General features: G+C 38.4%; 1 pseudogene; it reads left to right on the top strand.

Annotated features, from left to right (window-relative positions):
* The window catches only part of LOC113073813 (semaphorin-6B-like), a 40,996-nt pseudogene extending 27,684 nt beyond the window's left edge, over window positions 1-13,312 (top strand).
* Window positions 13,313-16,112: the final 2,800 nt, after the last annotated feature.

Below are 16,112 nucleotides of genomic sequence, written 5' to 3'. Positions count from 1 at the left end.
GTCTGTCTGTCTGTCTGTCTATCATTCTACTGATCTATCCTATCCATCCATCCATCGTTCTAATTTTTTACCAATTATCCATCCATTGTTCTATCTAATATCCATCCTATCATCATTCTATCTTCTACTGATCCATCCATCCATCTGTCCAGCCATCATCCACCCATCCATCCATCATTCTATCATTCTACTGATCTATCCTATCCATCCATCCATCATTCTATCATTCTACCCATCCATCCATCCATCCATCATTCTATCATTCTACTGATCTATCCTATCCATCCATCCATCATTCTATCATTCTACTGATCTATCCTATCCATCCATCCATCATTCTATCATTCTACCCATCCATCCATCCATCCATCCATCATTCTATCATTCTACTGATCTATCCTATCCATCCATCCATCATTCTATCATTCTACTGATCTATCCTATCCATCCATCCATCATTCTATCATTCTACCCATCCATTCATCCATCATTCTATCATTCTACTGATCTATCCAATCCATCCATCTTTCATTATATCATTCTACCCATCCATTCATCCATCATTCTATCATTCTACTGATCTATCCAATCCATCCATCTTTCATTATATCATTCTACCCATCCATTCATCCATCATTCTATCTTTCTACCGATCCATCAATCCATCCATCGTTCTATCATTCTACTGATCTGTCATTCATCCTTAATTCTAACATTCTACTGATCCATCCATCCATCATTCAATCATAATACTGATCTATCCATCCATCCATCTATCTCTCTACCCATCCATCCATCCATCCGTCATTCTATCATAATACTGATCTATCCATCCATCCATCCATCCATCTATCCCTCTACCCATCCATCCATCATTCTATCATAATACCGATCTATCCATCCATCCATCCATCTATCCCTCTACCCATCCATCCATCCATCCATCATTCTATCATAGTACTGATCTATCCATCCATCCATCTATCCCTCTACCCACCCGTCCATCTATACATCATTCTATCTTTCTACCAATCCATCCACCCATCATCATTCTATCATTCTATCATCCTACTGATCTATCCATTCCTCTTTCGTTCTATGATTCTACCCATCCATTCATCCATCCATCAATCTTTTGTTCTATCATTCTACCATTCATCCAATGTTCTTGTATTTTACTGATCTAATACTAATAATTCTGTCTTTCTACCGATCCATCCATTCATCCATCCATCCATCTATCCATCATTCTACTGATTGACTGCTTGATATCTAGTTGTCTTCTTCTGGTTTGTAGCTTGAAATGCGTTAATTTGACTTTCCTAGGCCTGGAGGATGTGCTGTCCAGGGGTCGAGATTCAGCTCCTCCAACACCCTTCCTGATGAAGTGCTGAATTTCATCAAAACTCATCCACTGATGGATGAAGCGGTACCTTTGCTTGGACACAGACCGTGGATAGTCAAGACTATGGTCCGGTAAGATGAGTACAGCTACTCAACACAGGTGTTATGGAAAAATATCAATAAACCGCAAGATGCTTGTTGTACGAAGTGTGTTGCTGGGAGTTGAAAAGGTGAAACACAATTCTCAAGGCCTGCTAAAAGCCGTGTTGAGATATCAGGAGCCCGAGCTCTGCTGTAATATGGCTAATGTAGCAGCACCGCCACTCAAAGGACATCATTCTGTGAGCATTCCTGCTAAGAGCGTTCCTACAGTGTCTCTCAAGGTTAACGGGGGAAAAAACCCTTAGTTAAAATATGAATCTGAACTCCAGAAGTGCTTCTGAGGAGAGTAAATTGCCTGAGGCTTTCAGAACCAAAGCAAAGCTTCTCTGCAAAGAGGAAAAAAATATAGCTGTAAATCATCTCACTTTTAAAAATTTGATTGAAATGGCCACTGGGTTCCTTCATGATAACAAGAAGTAAATTGACACAAAAGAGAGTGGTACTCTGGTGTTCATTTGATTCATATTCAATAACAGACCGTTTTGCCTGAATGTTTATCTTGAATAAACATTAGTGAATTACTCCTCATAAAGACTTCAATGTCTTGAAGTAAAGGTTTTTCACAATTACAACCAAGTAAAGTACTCAGAAATGAAAAGTTGTTGTGAGCCATCAGAGACTCTGGTGAAAATCCTCTGTGTTTGTAAACTTTGATCCAAATAAGCCTTTTTACACCTAATCTTCTCAAGTCTCAACAGAGAGAGTATTTACACATCTTATCTCTGACATCCCTTTTTAATTATTCCTTAAGCTGTAGTAAGAATAACACAACAAGAATGGTTTAAAACAGATAGCGGCGGCACTAAAATCTGATTAATGTTTGAAGCTAAAATAAATGACAAACTGTGACCGCCAGCAGAATTCAACAAATCAAAACAAACCCTATTTACTTCCTTAATGTTCCGGTGCACAATTCAGAAATGAATGTTCTATAAAAAAAAATGTGTCTTTCAAATCGCAATACCTTCAATGACTCTGAATGTACTGTTTTATTCCTCAGAATTGTAACTAGGCCGTGTGGGTAGGGAAATAACACAGGGTTACATTTTTTTTCTTATTCAATATTCTGTGTCACTTGGAAAAATATCACATTATGGTTGCAAAATGGCTTGCAAATGCAGTTTCGTGTTGATTTTAAAGCACTGTTTTATTTGGCTAGTGTAAACAGCTTAGAGTTAGCATGATGAAATATGTTGTCGGAACATTACTTTCATCATATTGATGTTGCAACTGTTTTAGAAAAGCAATAAGCTTCTGTAATGTGTGCATATTGTTTTATTTTCCTAATTTTAAAGGTACCAGTTGAACACTATGGTGGTGGACACTGAGGCAGGCCCACATCGCAATCGGACTGTGGTGTTCCTCGGATCCACCAGGGGAACCGTTCTCAAGTTCCTCATCACACCCATCCCGGAGAACCCGTACTCCAATACCAATATTTTTCTGGAAGAGCTGGAGGGATACAACCAAGAAAGGTGAAGGGACTTTTTGTTAGAAACCAGTTTGAGGCAAGAAGCTACAGGAGGCGTGGCCTGCAGCGAGGGTGGGATCTTATGCTTTCAAAACTAGATTGCTATTGCTATACTCTCCAAAATCGCCTACCCTGCCATTAATTAACTCATGAATTAACTGAGGAAAGAATGGTGATATTTATTAGTTAAAATATTTACCTTATTACCTGTAGTGTACACTAAGAATATGACAACCCGAGAGATAAATCTATGCTACCTCTAAAAAGATGAAAGCAGCTTAGTAGACAAGATGTTATTCAAACACTGGATTCAGACATACTTTGATGACTTTTGGCCTTCCCTGATAAGGCAGATTGTTGCAGGATTGAAAAGTCAGGAGCAGAGATCAAGTTGTTTTTGTCCTAAGCATCCTTTCATCTGTTTCCAGACTTCCAAAAATCAGTTTTTATCAAAAAGTGCCCCGCAGTTGTTTACTGTTGTTGACGTTTAGCCCTGGATTAAAAACTTTAGCAATGTCAAAGGAAAAGATATTCAGTGTCAAATGCAACTGAAGAAATAAATCCACAAACAGCGCCTCTGAAAATGTCCTCAAAAGCAAAAGGAGGCAAAATGATTCAGCTGGGTTTCTGATAATTTGTGTGTGTGTGTGTGTGTGTGGTGCTCAGATGGATGAAAACATGGCTGGGGTTTTGAAGATGAAAGGCAATACCTGTCTGGAGGAAGAACAGTAAGGTTCAGAGAGATGCATGCTGGGAGATGGAGGCGAGTTGTGTGGCGGTTGAGATAATGTTCTCAGCAGGACGCCACACTCGCTGGGAAACACACACACACACACACCTGAAACAAAGAGATCACTGTGTCTGCTTGACCTTCTGGCTTGCCTCAGGTGTTCTCTGGATGGCATCCCAAACTCTCACACAACTTCCTGTAATATGTCTCACTTGTCTTCCAGCTATTTATCAGTGTTTAGATTACATGTCTGATATCTGTTGGGGAGTTTCTCTGAGACGCTGGTGTCGCAATTTAATCAGAGATGTTGCAGTAATTTAATGCCTTATTAGCAGCTTGACAGTTAATGTGTGTTGGAAAAAGACCAACTCTGACTGAATCTCTTTTAGTCTGTATTTTTTTGGGCTGTTTGCCACTTTTTTATAGTCTGTCCGTGACTATAAAAAAGTGGCAAACAGCCCAAAAAACAGGAGCTTACTGAAGAAAAAGAGAAAGTTTAAGAATTTGCCTTCACAAGTTGGAAATTGAATTGGCCACACCCCACAGGAAGTTAAAGTTAAATGACAGGAAGTGGAATTTACAAAATTATAATTCATGTAAATTTAATAGGTAATGCATTCTGTGTTGGTCCATAAATTTACCATTTAGGCATTTTGGGTCGGTATGGTAAATTATACTTTTATTCAGCAAAAATGCATTAAGTTGATTTAAAGTAATGATATTTACACTGTTAAACAAAAATTATATTTCAAATGTTTCTTGAACAGCAAATGTGCACATTAGAATGATTTCTAACAGGTCTTGTGACACTGAAGACTGGAGTAATGATGTTGAAAATTCAGCATTTTAAAATTACATTTTTAAATACATTCAGAGAGAAAACAGTTACATTACATTCTAATGATATATCACAATATTACTGTTTTTACTGTATTTTTTTAAATAAATGCAGCCTATGTGTAAAATGAAATGTTCAAAAGTATTTCAAGTAAATGTTAATAAAAAGCCTATTATCTAAACATAATCTAGTAAAATTATATAAAAAATAGTTCAAATGATCTAAATCAAATTTTCTTGATTGTATACCCATTTTTAAGATGGAATTTATATTGGTTAATTTTCTTCATCACAATATCACAATTAAGTGTATAAATAGTGAATTTTGAATAATTGAATAGCTTTGGCTCAAGTATAATTGTTTTCTTTCTTCCTTCCTTTATTGTTTTAATTCATTATAGTGAACGTTTTACCTGTCCCCAGTTTCACTTTCCAAACTATTAGTCTTTTGGAAAATGTCTTTAGGTTTCTTTGTTTTACTCATTCATTTTTAATTCCTGACCCCTTTTTGCTACTGTATCTTTAAAACTACATGTAAATGGCATATACAGTATGTAAGTTCTATATGTAGATAACCTCTGTAGTGATTGGCTAACCTTCTCACATGTGAAATGTTTTCGTATGTCTGTGCCCTGCTGCAGTGTGGGTGCTCATACTGTGTGTTAATGTGCTCATGACTCACACTGATGTGAAGTTGAGGTTTTAATGAGTGTGCGTATTCGTGTTCTAGGAAATGTTAAGTTGTAAAAGTGCATGTGGGCTTGTATTGATGAATTCAGTGTGTGTGTGTGTGTGTGTAGGTGCGGTGATGACTCTGTGCTGGCGAGACAGCCTCTCTCTCTGACCCTGGACAAACCCAGTCACACGCTCCTGCTGGCCTTCCACTCCTGCGTGGTGAGAGTGTCTGTCGCACGCTGCCAACTGCACTCCAGATGCATGAAGTAAGATCACACACACAAACACATACACACCTTCAGTCTGCACACTGATTAAACTCACTCTCATTCACACACATTCCCATTTTTCCATCTTAAAGTAAATTGTGCCACCCAAATGCACACTGCTTCATCAGCGGCTTTGCAATTACTGTGACCCAGCTTTTACAGTTTCCTTCAGACACACACATACACACTCCTTCTGGCCTGGCTTCCGTACGGCACATTTGGAGCGGTCTCTTCCTGTGAAGCAGTAAAGTTCTGGTGCAGTTCAGCCGTGATTAATGGTAGAGGCTTTGATTGAGTCTGCTGACGTTTTCTCTCGTCTTGTGTGATGCGGTACAGTGCAGTCATACCATCTGCGGCAATCCACTATGTACTGTACGTCTGCAGCACCATGTGTCGCTCAAATCACTTGCACCAGCAGCCCGTGCTGCCATGGGTGGTAAACCAAAAAAAAAAGAATTTGTTCACCCAGAAATTGCTACACTGGATGAAAAATGGTATAGAAACAATTAAATTGTACTAGTAAATTGTACTAATAATTAAAAAAATTGTAACACATTGATTTTACCATGACACTTTGAAGTAGAAAAACTGAAATAGTATTTTCTTGTCAAATATTCTGCAATAATCTCTGTATTATTTGCAACTCCAGTAAATCATTTTTACACTGTTCACAGATTTTAAACCTCCTTTTCTTCCTTGCACAAGCTCATATAAATAGATGCTGAACAAAGAATACAGTACTAAATGTAAATGCATTGTTAAATAGTATAAATTTAAATGACAAATCATTATTGTGTAATGATAATTATGTATAAGGCTAAAATAAAATAATAACAAATAATTAATTAAAGTTAATTACATTTGTTGCTGTTCAGAATGTAAATCTAGCTACTTTTATTTTTAAATGCAGTAAAAGCATCGCCAAATTTAGGTATAATCATTTATTTTTATTGTGCTATTCAATTTAATAGACTGTTTATTTTATATATTATTTTACAAAATGAACATTACACACACACACACGAGTGTATGTGTGTGTGTGTGTGTTCTGTCTTTAGAGAAGTGACCTTGAAGTGCTGGAGAAACAGATATGAGAAAGTATGAGTCTGCAGCTGAATGTCTGACTCATGTCTCTCTCTCTCTCTCTCTCTCTCTCTCTCTCTCTCTCTCTCTCTCAGTCTTTGTAAATCTCTATAAATCATGATTTCTGTTCTCCAGTTTTGTTTCCTGTATTCATTATTGAGGAGGTCCATACTGACCTCTGTAGTAACATTGACAAACATTGTGTGTGTGTGTGTGTGTGTGTAGAAATTGCATTGCGTCCAGAGATCCATACTGCGGCTGGACCAGAGGAAGTACCTGCTCACTCCTGAGGCCAGGCACCAGGTAAGTTAGAAATCAGAAACATACTCTACACAAATATGAATATATCTGCCCCGTTGTGCACACTGAGCATGCCTTCATAACTCAACGGAAACGGGCAATCGAGTCACCCTCAAATTCTGGCCATTAAAGGTGAAGAGTTACATTTCTGAGCCACTACTGTCAACCAAAATGCAAATGCTTTTACACAGGTTTCTTAAACATTCAGCAAGTTCTTCTGGTAACATTAATATAAAGTTCATTCAAAGTTATATTGACTTTAGTAATGTTCTCAAAAAGTTAGACACAAAAACATTACTTTTCATTCGTTCAAGTTTGCATTGTTCAGAAATAACATTCATAGAACATTCAAACAACATTTTCACAAAACAAAATGTTACAATTATAAAAGTTATACAGTTCTACATTTGCATATTTAAAAAAAAAAAGTAATTTAATATAAACAAAAATAAACTGTTTACCTTTAAACCAGATGTATTATTATTCAGGTAGCTTGGTAAACATGACAGTTACATTTTTTGTCTGCCATGACAGTCATTGACCTGAAAAAGAAAACTGACATCGAATGTGTTTTGAATTGTGTTCGGACACATTTCTAAAAGCAATGACGCATGAAATTGAGTTCGCATAACTAGAAGCATTTGCAGTCGCTTACTTGCATAAAATGTGTGTCGTGTATCTAATCTGTGAATTTGCGGTTTATGTTCAAATCCGTTTTTCTCCTGTTTTCTCCTGCAGATTACCTTTCGTGCAGGATGTTGAATATGGAAACACCTCACATCTCGGAGACTGCGACGGTGAGTTTGTGAACCTGTTGGGATGTGACCTTTAGCTTCCTGGTCTATCTTCAGCATCTCTGTCTTTCCTCAAGAGAATTCTCTAGCAACTCTTCAACAGTACAGAAAAGATCCATTCTGATCTGATTCAAAAGTTTTACTCGAGCAGTCAAAGTCACGAGAAAGTCAGGTTGCTTCGGGAGAGATGGAGGATGATAATGAAAGAGGAACAGAGCCTTGAATCTTTTCTTTTTAGAAATTAATTGATTTCTTTAAAGTATGAGGTGTCTGGGTACAAGATGGCAACAGTGTTTACTTTGTTAAAAAGACAAAGATGGTTAATATTTCCAAACAATCAGAAGCTTAGATTCGCTTTCCGCTCTTAATGGCATTTTGCGAATCTGGCAGCATATGAAACACTCTCTGTCAATCTCTCCAGTTTTCATGGCTCAAAACGCTTACATTTGTTCCAAAGTTCAGGTTTAGCAGAATGTGGAACAGCAGTGAGGTTCTCGAGTCTCATCTTCAAGAGCTCTTGAGCATAACAGATTCAGACAGAAGAAGTTATATATCACTGCAGCCGTATAGATTCAGCGGAGTTACATAAGAGAGCAAGTGAGAGGGCACAGAATGAAATAAAAATCAAGTTCAATGGCTTAGTAAGTTTGTACACTCAAGGAATCTGTTACAATGAAGATAAATATGGGAAACAGAAGCCTTGTTTGGGTTGGGTCTTCGCACAGTTTAAGGAAAAGAATGAGGGACACTTTTTTATTACTTTCTGAAGCTTTTAGGAGACACAACTGAGTTTTGAGAGCACATTTGGATTGATATGTGCTGTTTGAATGGAGTTGAGGTCAACAACTTTCTCCATTAGCGTAAAAAACAGTGGTTCTACCCCTTTTGACTCAAGGCCCCCTGCTGTCTAACAGCTATTTCCAAAAGTGACTGTTATTTCTGCTGTAATTATGACTGAGCTGCTTGTTTTCTGCAATAGTGGGGCTACCGGGGAAATACTTAATTGTAAAAAAACGCAAGCATATAAATGTCACAACTCGACAAAATTCTGCAAAATTCGTCTTGTGATTCAAAACCTTGTTGATTCAAAACTAGCCATAACGTGTGACATAACGTCTCATACATTCATAGTGTTATTACACAAGTTTATACAAATTTACATTATACTATATATACTATTTGTGTTTTTTTCATTAGTTCATTTTGTCTTGTGGGTTTTGTAAAAACAAAAGAACAAATATTCCATTTAAAATATATTATAATAGAATGTTTGTATTTTAAAATATATCAATATAATATTATATTTTATGTTATTAAATATTGCTAAAAGAAATGAGAGTGGTGGTGCTGGCCAGGCTGGTGTGCTAGCATCATTTTAGTAATATTTAGTAGTATTTATTCATATTTTGAATAAGCTTTTATTTGTATCTTTTTTTAGTAGTTTAGTAATTTAGTTTTACACTTTTGTAATTTGTATTATTATAATTATGATATTTTTGTTCATTTTTTACCCTATTTTAATTTTATTTTTTTATTTTTTTCATTGCTGATTTGCCTTTTTCAGCAAATATTTATATGAATTAACAGAAACAGTTTTAGTTTACTTTAACCACCTTATTCAGCAAACTCCACCAGCCCAGCACTAAACCAGCATAAACCAGCACAAACCAGACTGGAAATGTTGGTCTTTGCAGCAGGAATAACTAAAGCGATTGTGAATTATCAAAGAGAATTGACTGTGCATACAATATTCAAACCTCTCACGTCTGCATTATATGTACAATACAGTTCACTAGTCACAGTGTTATGGTGAATATGGTTGTATGAATATAGCCAGAGAGTCAGACTTCTGAAACTCAGAATCACTGTGCAGTGTGTTAAGTCCTCACATGCAGTAAGAGTGTTTACTTGCTTTAAATGAACATTCAACATAAAGCTGTTGGCTGAAGTATGTATTTACAGACAGAGGAAAGGGAGGGACAGAATTAACATTTAGAACAAAAGTAACCCCTATATCTAGAGGTAAATGGGAACTAATTAAAGAGATCCTTGAAAAGAAATGTATAGGCACATATATAATATAATGAGCCCATAGAGATGCATCTGTAAAATGGCTGTCGTCTGGCCAATCTGATATGATTTGGGTTTGGGATATATGAACCCGAGTCGCAGGCTCATTAAACTCAGCACTCCTGCTGAAACAGCTCCAGTCTGCCGGTCAGCCGTCCTCTCATCTACATCAAACGCCTGTCTTCTTCTGTCCTCGCTCTCTCCATCCATCACACAGAAGTTCAGTCATATTTTAAAGAGCCTGAGACGAGTGAAACACTGAATGCCAAAAAAGATCAGGATAGAGAGAGAGAGAGAGAGAGAGAGAGAGAAGTTTGTTCAGAGCTTGTTTGAAATCACTCTGTTTGATGCTGCTGGAGTTTGACAGAAGCAGCCAAGTACATTTAAATTGGCCATAGCCAGAGTTTGTGTTAATGTTAAATTTCGGATTACATTAGAAAGCTATTTAAGTTATCCAGCCAAGTGCAGCGAGTTGCTTTCTCATGGATTCCTGAAATATATAAATTTGCTACATAAATTTTTTACGTTTTATGTACTTATGCTCACCAAGGCTGAATTTATTTGATCAAAAATACAGCCAAATTGTGAATTATTATTACAGTTTATACAGTTGTGCTGATTAACATTTTTGTGGAAACCATAATAGATTTTTTTTCTTGGGGATTCTTCGATGAATGTTAATATAAGTTCAAAATATTATATTTTTTTATTATACAAATTTATTATTTATGTCTTTACTGTCACTTTTGATCAATTTAATGCATCATTGCTATATAAAAAAGTATTAATTTCTTTTAAAAAATCGTACCTTTAATGAAGTCTAACTGTTTTGGATCCACATTCGGGTGAACTGGTCTTTTAAAAGTCCTCTTACTGTCAAGATATTTACTAATTTGGATACTGAAGTAGACGCAGAGTCTGACAGCTTCTCATTTCTGAGACGGCTAACAGCCCACACATAAACGGCATTGGAGACATAGTCAGCGAGAAGAAAGCCAAGCGGGGAGATAATAGAGTAAAAGAAGTAGACTGAGAACATAGAGGTTAAAACCAAGGACATCTCACAGGGAACAGCAGAAGAAAGAGTACAAGAAATGCTGTTATTAAACGAGAGAAAGAGAAAGGCCAGGATTACACACACGCCAATTCCACTAGAAACGATTAGAAAGCAGAGTATGAAAAGCATGAGTCATCAACTTCAAAAACTGCTGCGTTCTTTGAATGTGCAGAATGATCTCTTTAGACCCCTTTAGTTAGAATATTTCTTACATCTACTCTTATTTACAGTATAAAGCTCAATTGTACAGGTTACTTAAGGCCTATTTATACTTCTACAGTACATCGGACCCACGCTGTAGCCTTCACGCCGTAGGCTATGCATCAGTTTTCATTTATACTTCTGCGTTGTTGTCCATGTCATGGTGCAGTACACATGCAAGCCACTAGTCTGCAGTGTCCATGGGCATGTTGCTGGTCTAACCTGCAGGACCACGACAAAAGCAGAAGAAGAAGCGGCTCGTCACAAAAGTTTTATAGCCGCGACAGGGGCAAATAAATATCAAATCATAAAATTTTTTTGAGACTTGAATCACGGCAGATCAACATTGTTGTCACGGACAACTAGTTATGTATAATGCTGTGTAGTATAATAAATAAGACCCTTGTTCTTTGCCTTGTTTTATTTTATATAAAAAGGTGTAACATTAAAATATATTAAAGTGCACATAAATACACACAAAACACAAGTACATATGGAAGGAGGGGTTCTTGCAGACCAATCACAGCACTAGATTTTTGTAGAGGTGTACGTCAGGTTACGGCGTAGGCTGCGGTTTAGGATGTGCGTCTATGCGTAGGCTACGGCGTAGGTTCCACGCAGAAGTATAAATCAGCCTTTATGGTCAGTGATGACAGTGGTGTTTGCATGTTTACGGTTCTTGAGGCAGGAGTTTTAAGTGCAATCTCTTGAAGGCCACGGCCTGTCTACTGAAACACACTAGTTTACTGAATTAGGGGAGACTGTAGTCAACAGTCTCTTGTTTTCTGATCAATTGCTGGGGCTGTAATGTACAGAAACTCAATAGATCAATTGCACACCGCTTCATAAGTCATGAGGAGCTTCTTTGATGCATTTGTGAGCCATTTGATTGTCAATTTTTAAATGATTAGTCTTCCCGAGCTTAATCATGTCAATAGTTGTAATCATTACAGTGTTTTGTAGTAGTCCTAAAACTGAGTTTTGGCCTTCAAGACCCTGAAACATGTTGCTGTTTTTGTATTGTATCATATTTTTCTCTCTTTCTCACAGGTCTGTTGCATGAGAGTTTTATGGATGAGCCTGAAAGTCTTGTTACCTTGAACCTGTTGGTTGTTGCTGCAGTCTCTGCATTCTCCACCGGGGCAGCGCTCTCAGGCCTGGCAGTGTGCTGGATAATGGGCCAAAAACACCGACACCGTTCGCACACCAACACTCCTTCGTCCAGTAGTCAGCGGAAGAGCGAGAAGGAGCGTTGCATGATGGGACAAAGCAGAAGTGGCTCTGTGATGAGCGTATCCCGGCACAGCGGCACAGATCGGCCACGCTCACAGGGAGAGACACTCTTCGTCATGCCCAATGGTTGGGTCAAAGCAGGCGACTTGGATCCAGGTCTACTTCCCACACCCGAGCAAACTCCTCTGCAGCAGAAACGTGGGCTACGGCTGTCCGATTCCGGATCCAGCTGGGACCAGAGTCAGACCTACTTGAGCTCGGTCGGTACCCAGTGTCCACCTCCACCGTCCACATTGTTTCTCAGCTCTAAACTCTTGCAAGGAACCGGTCGACGTCACGAGGAAGCCATTGAGACCGGGATCGACCGCCAACGCTATGTCTCTCTGTCCAAGTACCGGGATCGTGGAATACGCTCAGGCACTCTTCTTCGCAAGTCGGCAGGTGAATACAACTACCCCATGACTCCTCAAGACTCCCCTGACCGGCGGAGAGTGGTGTCGGCCCCCCAGTACCCAGATAGAGTACAGCGGAGAGCCTCTTCGCTGGACCCATGAAGGCTACATCTTCAGCAGTCATGGCATACCCCCAACGGGCCACCACTACACCCCAACCCCACAGCATCCTGCAGGACTGACTCGTTCTGTGCTCCACGGGTCCCGGGGCTCATCGACCCTGGCGGACTTCAGCCACCTGCTTGGGAAGGGAGGGAGCGAACGGACACCGGCAGGCCAGTGAGCAGGGAGGACCAAGGATGAGAGAAGCGGGAAATTGTTGAAACATGAGCGGCTGAAACCTCATGTGGACTGCAGAGCGCAACCTGGCCAATCACAGCAGCTCTCTGTATCTCTCTCTCTGTTTCTTTTCTCACCTGCTTGTCATCCTTTTCCTCATTTGTCTGGAACTGCTTGCATGAGGACAAGCTAAAATGGACCTCACTGACTATGAGAAAAGCAGCCATTCCAGCTAGAAACACCTCTTCCTTCTCTCTATTTATCACTCACAATCACACAAATGTGTAGACCAGAGATGTTCTTTTCCCTGTAGCTCTGGTTCTTGCAGACTGACTATGAGTGCGGCTTACCAAACTTTATTTGCACTTTTATCAGATGGAAGAAAGAACCATGGCCATCCTGAAGACTACCATCCCTGAATCTGTTCAGACCTAGCCACTCTTTAGCAGGTTCCCCTTTCAGCAGATTGTAAGTTTGATATAACGACAGCATTTCATTTGGGAAATGGGACAGTTGTTCACTCCATATAAGACAAAGAACCCAACAATTCCTTGGAGTAATGGTCGACACCAGATTCGAAACAAAGTGCTGTGATTACTGGCGAACAAGATCACAAGAGGTGCATCAGTGTAAATGCTGTAGGAGTACAGTATATTTGGACAGGTCAACTGGTCAGAAGGAAAGATTTGGACGAAAAACTTCATATTAGAACGTTTACTAAAGAATTGCTTCTCTCAGTGATTACTGATTGGTTCAAACTATTATAACTTCTTGTAGCCCATCAAATTCACATTATCTTCATAACATACATAGCAGTGTTGTAGTACTCAGATCTGGACAAGATCAGACTCAGACTGAAGTCTGTCTAAAGTTCAAGTCCAAAGAGCATATTTCTTTGACTTATTCAAGACCAGCTCATTCAAGTCTGAGTTCATGCTTCAAGTAGTACAACACTGTTTCATAGAAAGATGAATTGAACCTATTTTAGCATATAAAAATGGGAAAATAAAAGATAACCAAATTATAGAGAGGGCCATATTACCCCAAATAACAACACTGTCTGTCTCCATCAGTTTATACTTTTTCCATGAATAAACACTTGTGTGTGACATCACTATATGTGGGCGGGGCCCTCGTATCATAATTCGCTTTGTAAGATTAGCAGTACACCATTTGCTTTGATGGATTACTTTGACCAAAATGTATGAATAGAAAACACAAGATTTTTCTGTTGTATGCTCTGAAATCTTTTGTGTTTTTGACTTTGTATCTCTGTCGAGTGAGCTGAGGCCTTACCCTCAGTATTACCTCAGCCCCGAATTCAGACTTTACGGAGTCTGAGAGAGAGAAAACTTTGGTCAGATGAGTTTCATGGCCCAAGCCACATGAATTTCTGTGTAGCTCTGTGAGTTTTATCAGAGAAACGAAACATTGAGAACTGCAGAACATGCTGGATTCCTGGTCTTTTTTGTCTTTTTGTTTTGTTTCTTCCTTTTTGTACAGTGAATTTTTACACAATATGTAAAATGTTACATGGAGCAGTGAACTGAGGTAATTATACCCGCCATTTTCTAAAAAAATAAATAAAAAACACAATTAGAGACAGAGTAAGACAGAATCTGTCTTGAGGACCGTTGGACTCTTTTTCTTGAAGATGCCATTTCATCTTTTGTTTCTCCTGGACTCTGAAGGAGAGCAAACAGTAATGGAAACCCAGAGAAGAGGAATCACAATGCCAGAACTACAAGGACTACAAAGTCAAGCGATGTCATGTGACTTCAGGCCAGTTATGTTATTGGGTGCGTGTTTGTCTGTGAAGTAACCAATTATTTTGCTTGTCATATACATCATAATACATTTGCCCTTCTTTATGTATCTATTTGCATTGGTTTTTAATCATGGAAGTCTTTTGGAAGTTCTTCATCATCAACAGAGATCATAGATTGCATGTTTCCAGTCATGTATCTGGTAACTGACAAAGAGAAACCTAAAGGCATTAAAAATCTAAAAGAGTATCATAATGAAATGTACAGAGAAACACCTGCTGGCTCTGTTCCAAACTCTAGTCAGCTGCCTACCTAGCCAGGAAATGTTAAAGCAGTTTAATTCAAGATGGAGACAGAGTTTACATTTATGCATTTGGCAGATGCTTTTATCCAAAGTGACTTAAATTGCAATTAAGGTATACATTTGATAAATTCATGCATTCCATGGGAATTAAACCTCTGACATTGAAATGTGAATTTTAAACAATCAATTTATGAATAAACAATACTCTTAATGGCATCTAACAGTCTGTAACCAACAGAAAATAGTTCCATCTTATTTCAAATTAAGAAATGTAAAATGGACTATTTTTGATTTTATTAAAGATGAGTAACATGATATTGTCAGACTAGTGGAATTAACTTTATTTTAAGGAAACAAGCAAATCAAATTTCTTTTATATGTCTCTCCTTAGGGGCCTGTTAATGGAGTTGTTGTCCTATATAAGATTATTTCAAAACAGTCAAAAGATTATTTCAAAACAGTCAAAAGTTCTGTAATCTGCCTTAAAATGACAGCAGACCGCAGGTTGACTCTCTAGGGTTTGGAAAATAGCCTCTTCACCAGCTTCCACTTTCTGCAAGACCCACACACATGTGTCCCTCTCCACATAGGCTGGCATTGTTATTAAATGTCTGATAGCATCAGTCTGTGAGATATTGAAAGCAGATTTCTGATTAGATGAGTTGCCACACACACTTGAGTACACTGGAATGCACTTAATAATGGCTCTCATGCACCTGCAAGATGTCTCTAATTAAAAGCACATGCTACACACACATCACTTAAACATACTCCTCTATCCTAGACAGCGCGAACACACTATTGCTGATGCTCTCAGAAAACACACACACACTCCTGCAGTTGTGTGCTACGGTCGGTTGAACATTGATTAACTCATAAATCCAGCTGAAAAGAGAGTCATGGTTGACTGCACTATGTGTGTGTGTTTATGTGTTTAAATTACTGTGTGTATGTATTTAGATCTCCTCTCTTCAGCTTTGAAGATACACCAGGCAGAGAAATAGGATCCTGAGCACAGGTAATAGATCCTGGCAGGAAATGCAAGGATATAACTACTTACTGTAGGTCATGGACACCAAAGCATG

Source organism: Carassius auratus, unplaced genomic scaffold (assembly GCF_003368295.1).
Source record: "Carassius auratus strain Wakin unplaced genomic scaffold, ASM336829v1 scaf_tig00012911, whole genome shotgun sequence".
Taxonomy (NCBI): Eukaryota; Metazoa; Chordata; class Actinopteri; order Cypriniformes; family Cyprinidae; genus Carassius; species Carassius auratus.
The sequence above is the reverse complement of the archived record's forward strand: the minus strand, read 5'-3'. Positions and strand labels throughout refer to the sequence as shown.